General features: G+C 35.0%; 1 protein-coding gene across 2 annotated transcripts in view; it reads right to left on the bottom strand.

Annotated features, from left to right (window-relative positions):
* LOC149844811 (Haloacid dehalogenase-like hydrolase (HAD) superfamily protein) overlaps positions 1–13,036 on the bottom strand; it is a 72,098-nt gene that overhangs the window by 2,016 nt on the left and 57,046 nt on the right. The window lies entirely within an intron of this gene.

The following is a 13,036-nucleotide window of genomic DNA, read 5'->3' as shown; positions in this document are numbered from 1 at the left end:
CCTTGATAGACATGTGTGTTCATGTTGAAACCCCTTGACTCATTATATGCTTAAACTTGCATATATACTTAAACTTGATTGGAAACATGTCTTTTGTACGAGACATGTGGCTTTAATTTTTGCATGAGTGCTTTTGATCTCTCTATGAGAATGTATGCATTTGGTCTCTCATATGGTTTCTTTTATCTATACATATGCTTCCGTTAAACTCTCTTGTGTTATCTTTTGTAATGTGTATTTTTGTATATTTCATTACAATTGATAACTTAATACAAAACTAATTCTTAAAAAAAAAAAACATTCTCGATTGATAATGCTTGAGAATGATCCTAGATTTTTGTTCATCTCTAGTTTGATTTTTGGATGTCTTGAATGCATTTTATAATGTTAACTCAATTTTCTCTAAAAATGTGTCATAATCACACAAAATAGATTGCATTATGGATAAATGATTGGCACAATTTTATAGCCTCTATAAATTGTTGGATTATCTTTCAAGTATTCATGATTAGTAATAATTATAAGAGGTCCTTCTAAAAACTTCATATGCATTATTTGCTTAATATTTCTTGTATTTGTCTCATAATATACTTGTTTTAATAACTTCATTTTGAAGAATTGATTATGTTAAGCATGATCCGTGTTTATGCAAAATTGTTGCCATAAGGCATATTGTTGTGCATATGATTGCGCTTTATCTAAAATTGATTATCTACCATTATTGGATTTTTTATTTGACTTTTTCAAATCGACTCTCTTTATAAAATCACCTATTTGAAAAATGATTTCCGTAAGTGTTTATTGCCTTCTTATGGCATTGGTATTGTCCATCACAAACTTTATATAATGCATCAATTTTCTTGGCCTTGTTATTATTACAGAGATGTTTGTTGGGGTGAGTTATGTGCACCTCGTGTTATGTATTTTTAGATTGTCAACTTGTAGTTTGACTCTAAAAGACATGTTATGTGATCTCTAATTGTGAGTGTGTGGTATCACTCGTTTGTTCTTTGGCTATTGATTTTATTATGGATGCTCTTAATTATGTGTACCTGTGATAGATGTCTAACTTTTGAAACCATAGTGTTTCTAGATATATTGAAAAATTGATTTTTTGTATTTCCATTACAAGCTTCTTGCCCCAAAGTGTCTTCTCCTTTTATGCCTCTTATCTAAGTGTTATCATATGTAGACAAGAATTGTTTGTTCACACTTTTGTGTGTGCTTTTAGCCCATTGTTGGTTGTTTGCTCTTGCTCTAGTAGCTGAACATACTTGATTTTAAGTGTCATTATATATAGACAAGAGATGTTTATTCACACTTTCATGTGTGATTTTTAGCTCATGGTTGGCTTTTGTACTCTTATTTTAGTCGCTGATACACTCATTTCAAGTATCATTATATGTAGACAAGAGATGTTTATGCACACCTTTGCGTGTGTATTTTGCTCTTTAGTGACATTATATTTATGTTCTTATTCTAGTCGCTTATATACTTGATTTGTGGGTTTTGGAGGTCTAATGAGGTGATTGCTTGTAGTGGATAAACTATTGCAAAATTTCATATTTATGAGAATTCTTGATTTGCATGTATAATTTCATTTATCATATGAGATTTCTTACTAATTCTGTAATGATTTTTTAAATCTTTACTACTTGTTTCTTTCTTGCATAGAAAAATATTTATCGATAAAAGTTCATTAATAATATGCATATTTGGAAATCACTGTTACCTTTTGGCATTTATCCTATAATGGATTTGTGAATTTCGCACACTAAGAGCTTGCCGTGTTAAGCTTTCTAGCAAAGATCCTATTCACTTTAATAAAAGTTCTTATTTTTTATGCCTTTGAGCATTTGTGTTTCCATTTATATAACGTGCCTTTGTGCACACTTGTTTCAAGTTCTCTTTTTATGCCTTTGTGCACATCACATATTGAGGATTTAGTGCCTTTGTTCGGCTTTCTAGTGGGCTTTATATTTTTCCAATATTTCACTCTAAGATGTGTGAGTCATTATTAACTTATCTTTTATTGATAAAATTAATTGTCTCCTCATTATTGATTTAAACATACTTTAACTATATAATGTGTGGACTCTTTCGTATACCCTTGTGCACATCCCCTTATGAGGAATTAGTGCTTGCATGCACTTAGCCTCCTTGTGATTCTTGTGGGTTAATCAAGTCATCTTTTGACTTGATCTTATTGAAGATATTTTCACGTTAAAGTCATCTTTCGAACTTGATGTTCTTTTAGTCTTGATGACATTTTCACAATTATGCATAAAAGTTATGTATAATGTATGTATTAGCACGAAGTTAAGTAGCTCTTTCTAATGCATGGAGCTTTTGTTCTTCTTCTTTTAATAAAGATTCATTGTTTTATACCTTTGTGCACATATCCGTTTGTGGAAGTTGGTGCTCTTTATATGCATTGTCTCTTTGTAGACATTATAATTGCTTTTTTGAAGACTTTTTCACATAGTGCTTGATTGAAATACTTAAGTAGTTTTTGATAAATAAAGATTCATTATCCTATTATGATTTTCCATTTACATATCCTCTTTATGGGATTTGTTTGAAATGTCTCTTAATAGACACTTTTTTTTGAGAAATTAGTATGCTTTTTAGAAGACCACTATTTCTTCTAAAATGATTTTTATGCATAAGTATTTATTTCATCTTAATGGATCATGTCCTTTAAATAAGATAATTATGATTTACCGTCGTCCTTGAGGAATGTTGCTTTTTATCTAATGATTTGAAAAGTTACTATCTAGTTTAAACCACTCTTGCTTTTCAATATATTATTGTTGCAACTCTTGGGTTATAATATCTTTTTTTTTTCTTGTATACTTTGAGTCTTCTTTTGGTTTGTTCTTTCCGTGCAGGATCTTTAAAGATGTGATACCCTCATCATAGAGATAACCAATGAAGAGACTTGGGGATGATCACCAATAAAGGTTTTTTTTTAAAGACTTAGAGTTGCACGAATTTTCTGAAATGCCATAAAGATGAAGCTTTTCTTTGAAGACTGAGACTTCTCCACTAAAGCTCTCCGTCTTTTTTTCCTACTTCGCAAACTTTCGGTCATCTCCCCGTAAAGTTTAAGGGAGGGTGTTAAAATATATGTACTCACACACACATATATATATATATATATATGTGAAATACCTGATAGGGGTATTTTAGTCATTTCACATAGTTGCTTTAGAAACAACTATTTTCATTAAATAGAATATTTTTCTCTATTTAATTTTTTATCTTTTCCCTTTTAAATGTTTTTTTTTATCAATGCATTGGGGGTCCCACATGTAGTCGTTGGACCCCCAATGGTCATAAATATGACCGTTGGGTGCTCCAACGACCATATGTGGGAGCCCCCAATGGCTCCCACTTGTTCTCCTTTTTTTGTATAAATAGAGGCCCCCCTCTTTTGTATAGCATGGCTTTTCAAGCTCTCATTCAATAAATTTCATATATTTTTTTATGTGTTGCCTCTTTGAAGGCTTCTTGTGTTGTCCCTTAGTGGACTATTTCTATATTCCCAATTGTGGGTTTGTGCTTGTCCATTCATTGGACTGTGTGAATGCATTAAGCATTCTTGTTAACCCTTTCCGTATACTTTCTTACAATAACAAGGACTCGGATCCATTTAAGTGGACCTGATCCGGGTTCAGAATATTTCAAAAAAGAAAAAGAAAACGAAACTCTAGGGAGATCCGACGCACTCGAAAACCAAATTGGCATCAGTTTGGATCATGAGGTAGGGATCCAAAAGAAGATCCATATTATTTTGGAGTCCAGAATTGGACCCAAAAATAGGAATCCATGCTCAAAATAGGCTAAGACCTAATTCATAATATATATATATATATTAATAAATGTGTCTTTCTTAGAAAAAAATTTGAATTTGAAAATTCTGAAGGAGTAACTGAGTATTCTTTTTTGTTGGATCTAATTCCAAAGTTTGATGATTATGATGTTGATCTTGATAAAAAAATCCAAAATGATATAGTGAGTGAAGAAGAATCTCATGATAATGAGATAAGTAAAGAACAATCGCGAGATCAAAATTGTATCCAGTATTCCAGGCGTAGTAATTCTGAACATCCATGTGCCCTTGAAAATTATACTAATAATGAAGACCATGTAGAGATACAAACTAGAAGGTCATTTAGAATATCAAACCCCCCTAAGAAATTTGTGTTCTATGAGTTATTTTCACCTAAGTATCAAGCTTAGGTTGTGTTGACACATTCATATATAGAACCCTCAAACTATGTTGAAGCAACAAAACATCTTGAATTAATAGAAGTCATGAGGATAGAATTAGATGCTTTAAAAAAGGCGAATACCTGGACTATCCAAGATACACCCCTAGGAAAGAAATCCATATGTTGTCAATGGTTATACAAGATAAAAATCAAGAATGATGGAACTCTTGCAAGGTACAAAGCTAGATTAGTTGCCAAGGGATACTCCCAAGAGTATGAAATAGATTATGAGGAAACCTTTGCCCCAGTTGCTAGAATGACCACAGTTAGAACTGTAGTAGCCCTTTCTTCCGTAAAGAAATGGCCTATATATCAAATAGATGTTAAGAATGTATTTCTCAATGGAAAATTAGTTGAAGTCTATATGGAAGCACTTTCTAGTATAGTTATTTCTAAGCAAAAGTTCTTTCATTTAGATAAGGCTCTGTATGTCCTTAAACAAACGCCAAAGGCTTGGTATGACAGGTTTAATCAAGTTATACTTGATGTTGGATTTCAATCTTGTCTAACTGTCAACTTTGTTTGTTAAGATTTCTGATGCAGGTGTTATTATTTTTCTCCTTTATGTTGACATGATCATCACAGGGGGTGATAAACAGAAAGTTACAAATATTAAAAGAATTTTCAAAACACATTTTGAAATAACTAATTTGTGATTTTTAAAGTATTTTCTTAGTATAGAAGTTGTTTATTACTCTAGAGGTTATTTACTGACTCAATCTAAAATTGCTTTAGATATTGTTGACAGGTTAGGTATTTCAGATGATAAGAAGGTTGATACTCCGAAAGTTGTAAACGTCAAAATGAAGATTGATGATGGGGAACCACTTGAAAATCCAATACCATAAAGACAACTTGTCGGTACTCTGTCATATCTCTCAATTACGAGACCTAACATTGATCATGCAATTCACATAGTGTGCCAATTTCAGCATGCTCCCACCACTGATCATATGGAAGCAGTTTTGTGTATTATTAGATATATCAAAAGTTCTATTTTTTTAGAACTTTTCTTATCTACTTCTTCCTCCTTAGATTTAATTTCTTATACAAATGCTGACTATGGAGGTGATCTAAATAACCGACACTCAACCACTGGTTTTTATGTGTTTTTAGGTGACTCGTTGATTTAATAGAGGTGTAAAAAGCAACAAAGAGTTTCTCTCTTCAACTGAAACAGAATACCGAGCTATGGCTACAACTACTATGGAGGTAGTCTGACTAAGGAGATTGTTGGTTGACATGGGCGTTCAGAGTAAAGGAGTATCACGATTGTGTTATGACAACAAAAGTTCTATCTACATTGTCAGCAACCGAACCTTCAACGAACGAACCAAACATATGGAGATGAACTGTCACTATGTACGAGAGAAATTCTTATACGGCACTATTGATCTTCCCTACGTTAATTCAAAATATCAATTGGTGTATTTCTTCACCAAACCTCTCACTACTCCTAGATTTCACTTTCTCCTGGACAAACTTTTGGTTATCCAACCGTAAGTTGGCGAGAGAGTGTTAAAAATAAGTGTGTATATATGTATATATATATATATATAGTCACATGTAATATAACTAGATATGAACTAAAAATAGTAACTAGGATTAGGTTTTTTATTCTTTTGTTTGGGTTTTGAACTAGTCAACATAAGTTGACTGGTCAACATAGGGAGTCGTTGGGCTCCCAATAACTCTATTTAGAGTCATTGGGACCCCAATGACTCTCTATGAGCCCCTTCCTCCTTGTGCATAAATATGGGGCAAAACCCCACTACAATGTATGCTTTCTTGCATAGTGTTGATCAATAAAATATTATTTTTTATTCCTTGTGTTGGACCCTTTAGTGGGTGTTTGTGTCTGAGCCCATTTTTTGGCTTGTGTATGTTCCTTTGGTGCTTTGGTGGAACTCTTTGAGTGTTCATTTTGTTATTTTGGCAAATATCTTCGAAGGACCTTGTTTCCTTTCAACATGGTCACAAAAACATTTGGACATGCATGCAAGTTATTGACAATTTCAAATTAAGGGTATGTTTGGTTCAATCACATGAGATTCACTCTCTTATTTGAATGAGAGTGATTTTTATATGACCCCAAATCCCATGACCAACCAAACATGAGATTTGGGGCTGAAGTGATTATGAATCTCATGTGATTCAAAATCACTTCACCCATGAGATTTCGAATCTCACGGGTGAGGCTATGATTTGAAATCACATTTTCATAGTTCATGGGTTCTACTAAAACGTATAAGAGGTGAACGTTGGGGTTCATCTCCTTCCTCTTCTCCTCTCTCTCCCTTATACAAAGAAGAAGAGCACAGAAGAGGGGGGAAGCCATATCGCCATTTGTTTACCGGAGAAGGGGGAGAACTCGCCAGAAAAAACTAGGTAATGTGTTTTTTGTCTTTTCCTGGTTGGGGGTGAGCTCCATTAACTCCATGAGCTAGCCGCGGTCGAGATTGAGGGTGGAGAAGCCCCAGAGGCCAAGCCAATGGAGGAGACGCTCATGCCTGGTGAAGTGGGCGAGGGGCTTGGCAGGGGAGAAGGGCACTAACCGAAGGCACTGCCCAAGCGCCACCAGCTTCTTCAGGATGGTTGTGAGCTTGGTGTGTGTGTGGGGGGGGGGGGGTGCTCCTGATCTCCACGACATCAGGGAGATGCATGGTCATGGATTGCTAAGGCTTGGCAAGAGGGACGAGGAGAGGTAGAGAAGAAATCTTGACGACCATCTGTGAACACCCCAAATTTTCTTCTGTCCAAATTATTTTACTTCTCGAGGATTTCGTTCTTCCCAAAACCTTTCAGGATAAGGTATCAAACCTAAAAATAATGTTTTACAAAAAGAATTCTTTCACACCCAGTTCAGACCTTCTGACTGGGCATTTTTTAGAAAATTTGGTGTGTCTTCTTTGCCGCAAAGTTTGGCTTACAACCGGCTTAGCAACAAAGAGGGACAGCTGTGAACACCCCAAATTTTTCCGAAAAATCCAAAAAATCCCTTTTTGCCCCTGACTCACCTCTTCTGAATAATCGAGCCAATTTCTGATCAAATTTCCATTCATTTCTCAGATTCACTGGAATCCAAACTCAATTTTCATTTCTGATCCAAATTGAATATCCGAATCTAATTCTGATCTCGGATCTCTTATTCTTCAAAAACTTTAAAAAAATCAATTTTTCCATATTTTCTCAGAGGTCAACACCCACCAACTAGGGGCTCCCAATCAGAAAAGATAGAGCACAACATCTCTGTGAGGCATTTCGACGAACACTTTGGACTTCTCCTCCAACTCGATGACGCAAAGATAAGGGGAGCTGCCAAAGGCAGCTAACCAACCCACCAAGAAACCCCGATTTCTTCACACCTCCATGATTCCCCAAATCATGGTTCATCTCTGTGATGGTGTTAATCTGAGAGAGAGAGGCAATTGTCTAATGATTCATTTTGTAGAGGGTGATAGGGTTTTGCAAAGGCGTTGCACAATCCTCACCGTCTGTTTTCAGAAATCAAGGGCCTGGATGGAGGCCTTCTGACGAAGCTCGTCGGGTTTGGGCTGGATCGTGGCTGATCTAGGCCGGATCAATGTTAATTAATCCATGTTGAGATCCGGTTCCAAGTTAAGGTGAACTCGGATGACGGATCTTGGGTTGGACCTTGGTATCGTGGTGCTAATTCCAGAAGACACTGGTGTTTTTCAGCTGCACCAATATCAGCAAGTGTTTTGAGAATATCGCAATTCTATCATAATATTTTTCAATGGCCGATACATCAGCAGTTTCTGAGAATATCATGATATTTAAAAGGCCAATATGTTGCAGAAAACTACACGATATTTTCAAACCGCACTTTGAAATCTTCCCAAGCTTATATGTTTGGGTTTACATTTTATGCTTTTATATTAGATATACTTATATTTTCTTGAGTTTTTTCAAAAAACAAAAAAATGTAGTTTTATCGCTAGATTTTCTTGAGAATGTGTTTGGTGGTATTGATTTTCAGAAATTTGCTGCATTGGACCCACATCTAACCCATACCGACCCAAGCATCACCATAAAAACAAGATCATACCACATATTTGAGTCCAATCCAACCCAAAACTGCAAATGGACTTCTTTTAGGCCCGGTTTGGAGCCTTACATTGACATGGAAACACCATTCTCATGTGTTGGAAAGATTGAGGATGGAGTAGCCAAAAATAGCCTCTTGAGAAATGGTGTTGAAATGTAGTTGAGGCTGCCTGACTCTATTCCTCTGTAACAAATATCGTGAGATTTATAAAAATCTCATGATAATATCGCGAGAAATTGCTTGAAAGTTTAAAACGGCAATTTCTTGTGAGATTTTCAAACCGCGACAAATAGCATGATATTTACAGTTTTAGCATATACTTATCGCAAGATTTTTATTTTAAAATGTGTTTATTTAAATTTTCTTATAAAATTTATTTTTTTTATAGTTATTTATTTATTTTTTATTGCCAAAATTTTGCCAAAAAAAGTGCAGGATCTATGAAAAATTTCACAATCCCCGAGATTTTGCCGTTTTTAACTTTTGTCACTATGCTCTATTCCTAGTACTATGGTTTGGCAACATCACTGCTCCAAAACAGTAGGGAGCATGAGAGAACCGGAGGAAACTGTAAAACACCTCCTACCAAACAGAGTTGTTTTTTCACAATACACTTACACCCCAATGTTATCTGATATGTCGGTTCAGTTACACTCATTCCTTATGCACTTACACCCCTATATATATATATATATATAGAGAGAGAGAGAGAGAGAAATTGGTTCTTCTAACAATCCATGGTGTAGACAATACTGATCTTCAATGTTACATCGATTCTTACTAAACAAACTATATAGATCACATCTATAAGGTTAGATTACATAAAACTATCGAAAAATAAAAATTTAAGATTGTCCACACCCTCTTGCTGTTAGGAGGAACCAATCACTATATATATATATATGCTAAATGGGTTTTTCAGGCTTATTTTATTTTATTTTTAAATTCTAACTATACATATATGATCTACATACTTGGTTTTATAGGGATTAGCTCTTGGAGTGTTCAATTCCAATACATGGTGGGTTTTCATATGGTTCTAAAAAATCAATGGTCTCAAATCTTTGTAAATTTTTTAGATTCCAAATATCTTTTTTTCATCAAAAACACATAATTAAGTGTTGACTCCTAGTAAATTGATTATGTCAAATGCATCTAAGGGGTCAGAATCACAAAAAAAAAACATATCAAGTTTGCGTGGAGAGGGTTATGATGGAGCAAGTAATATGAGAGGGGAGTTTAATGGATTGAAAAGTCTTATATTACATGAAAATGCATCTGCATATTATATTCATTGTTTTGCACATCAACTCCAATTGGCATTAGTTGGTGTTGCTAAAAAAAACTTATTGCTTAATGTGTTTTTCAATATATTAGGCAGGTTGTCAGTTTTTTTCTCCACTTCATGCAAGAGATCAGAGCTTATTCGAGAAATAGAATTTATGCGAATTGCTGAAGCAGTTGCATTGAGTGAACTTGAAACAGGACGAGGATTAAATCAAGAAATAAGTTTCAAACGACCTGGTGATACTCGGTGGGGTTCTCATTATAATGCTTTGGTTAATTTACTCAGTATGTATTCTTCTGTTATTAAGTGTTAGATTTCATTGCAGAAGATACATATTCAGGAAAAAGTTCATATGCAATTATTTTATATCATCAGTTGCAAGATTTTGAATTTGTTTTTTGCTTACATTTGATGTGTAAAATTTTGAGAATAACTGTTGACCTTTCACAAGCACTTCAGTGAAAAGATCACGACATTGTGAATGCTATGAGTTTAGTCACTACATCAAAACAGTGCCTTCAAGGTTTGAGAGACAATGGATGGGACTCTCTCATAAATAAAGTGTCCATATTTTGTAAGAGATTTGATATTCTGATTTCTGATCTAGGGGACTCATATACACCTCAAGGACAACCAAGACGTAAGGTTGAAAAGATCACCACATTGCATCATTATCGTATTGATGTGTTTTATGCTATTATTGATTTGCAACTTCAAGAGTTGAACGATCGTTTCACTGAAGCAAATACAGAGCTCCTCCTTTCAATGGCATGCTTGAGTCCAAATAATTCTTTTTCTGCTTTTGATAAAGATAAGTTGATTCGTCTTGATGAGCTTTACCCTAAGGACTTTTCTAGAGTAAACATAATTAGACTTGAAAATCAATTGGATATACATATTGCAGAAATGTGAAACAGTGATCAGTTTTCAAGTTTAAAATCTTTAGCAGCGCTAACAGAGATGATGGTAACAACTCAAAAGCACATTGTATTTTCTCATGTGTATCTATTGATTAAGTTGGCATTAACTTTGTCAGTTGCAACAACAAGTCTTGAAAGAGCATTTTCAGCTATGAACAATATCAAAAGTCATCTACGTAATAGAATGAGAGATAAATGAATCAATGATGCTTTGGTTACTTACATAGAGAAGAAGACATTTGATACCATCAGTGATGATGCAATTATGAATTGTTTTCAAAATATGAAAAATAGAAGATGCCAATTATAAAATTTTTATGAATTTAGTTGTTTGTATTTCTTAAGTGAACAATCTTTATTTTAGTTTAAAAGTACAATTAAAGGTTTTATCTTATTATGTTCATAAATTTAGTTGTTTGTGTTTGTAACAATTATTATTTTAATCTAAAGGCTTATTTAAGTTTTATCTCTCCACGAACGATTATTCCTCCAGCGAAAAATTTTTGGCTCCGCCACTGGTCCGAATAAATGGATCGTCCTTCAAGACCATAGCATTGTCCCCGAGACCCAAAGTCTGCCCACCCAACGAAAAACTTCTGGCTCCGCCACTGCCTTTTTCCCTCTTTTTGAAAAATCTTGTTAAAGAGCCCCCTTTTTATAAAATTTTAAAAATAAGAGGGATCGATCCTGAAGAAGGCCTAACAGCCTTCTGTTATAAAACAGAAGCCGATGGCCTCTTCCCCTTGATCGCCTTCACCTCCCCATGTTCGACGGTTCCTCTGCTTCTCTCACGATCACCTCTTCACCTCCCCACCCGAGTCTCTCTGATTGTGTCTTCTCCCCCTCTTCTCTTTCAGCATCGCCTCCACCCTTCTCCTTCTCGCTTCTTCCTCCCATTTTTCTCTTCTTCCCCTTTCTTCGTCTTCTTCTTATTATTAATTCCTTGGTTTTTCTTCCATCTGACGGAAGGAGGTCGATCACTCTGAAGCATCTGCAACCAAGGAGTCGAATCCATTCGGTGTTCAAAGGAAAGACTCCTCTCCTGCACAGTTTCGTTTGAGGTAAGAGTCACCATTTTCCCCTCTGAGCGCGTCCCTCTGGTTTTTGAAAGGTTTCCCGTGTTTTCCCTTCTTCTCTTCACCTTTCCATCTTACGATCTCTTAATCAGACATTTTATTTTCTGGAATTCGCTTCTTTCATTTTGTATCAGTTTTTTTTACGGTGACTTCCATTACTGAAGCACCATATTTCCTATCAAATGAATAGGCATCATAAATATCGGCCTCGATCAGTGTTGATTTGAGGTCGATACTCTATTTTGAAGCAATCTGGGGAAGGGGGGGGAGAATGGGGTATTTTGGTGCAATAAGATATGCCTGATTGTTCTGAATTTCCCCTTTTATTCATCTGTGTTTCATTTCTAGTGTAATATGCATCCTCTCTCTTTGTCTTTGCCATTTCTTTTTCTTCCTTTCTTTCTAATTTTTTTTTCTCTTTATAAAGCATCGATTTCATGTCCGTGCTCTAGTAATACACAATATGCAATGTCGATATGCCTAGTGACATTATCGACTTGCATCCTGCAACAAAAATTAATTTCTCTGTTCTTCTCTTTTTCTTCTCTCTTCTCTTTTTTTTTTACTTTATTAGTTTCCTTTTCCTGTTCTTCTATAGCTTATTGTATCATTGATGATTGGTTATTCTTTTTAATGTCTACTTATGATTACAGGGGATTGCTTTGTTAACTTGTTAGATTGTTTCTTTAATAAGAGATTTTCTTCTTGTTAAATTTGTGTTTTCATCGGCATATGGCCATTGTCCCTGCGCATCTGTTAAAGCATTCCATTATCTGGTTTCATGTATTTACCTGTTATATTTCAGTTTCCAGCTTCATGTTCTCTATTTTGGATTATACCTAATTAACCCATGCGATCATTCTCATCCATTGATTCACCTATTACATCATGTCATCTACGTCAATGGAACGATCGCCATGTTATCCCCTGTAAATCGCCAAGGCAACGCTGTGGTAGAATCCCATACAGCGTCAATCCATTACAGCATCTTATACTAACCATGTTACATTTTCAAGTTGCATTTCCACCTGAAAAAAAAAATCACAGAGCAAAAGGCAGGGTTCCAGCTCCTTGAACCGATTTATTGATAATTCCAACCCCAAGCTCTACTTCAAATGCATGATGTTGCTTCTGCTATCAGTGCATTATAATACTATGCAATTATTCAGCCAAACATCAGGGGAAGAAATGTCCACATTCAATTCTTTTCATATCAAGAACCGACAACAGTGGATCCTAATTCTAAACGTAAAATGGTGATCAGGTCAGTGTTTGGTTATAAGAAATTCTTTTATGGAACTTCGTGAAAATTTGTCTGGAGATTTTAGGGGCCTTCTGGTTTTACTGTTCAGAAAAATTTGCTTTCCTTATCTCCACATTTTGCAATGCATAAGATATGCTCTTAA

This window comes from Nuphar pumila, chromosome 2 (assembly GCF_984573655.1).
Source record: "Nuphar pumila chromosome 2, dmNupPumi1.hap1.1, whole genome shotgun sequence".
Lineage (NCBI taxonomy): Eukaryota > Viridiplantae > Streptophyta > Magnoliopsida > Nymphaeales > Nymphaeaceae > Nuphar > Nuphar pumila.
This window is presented reverse-complemented; position numbering and strand designations above follow the sequence as displayed.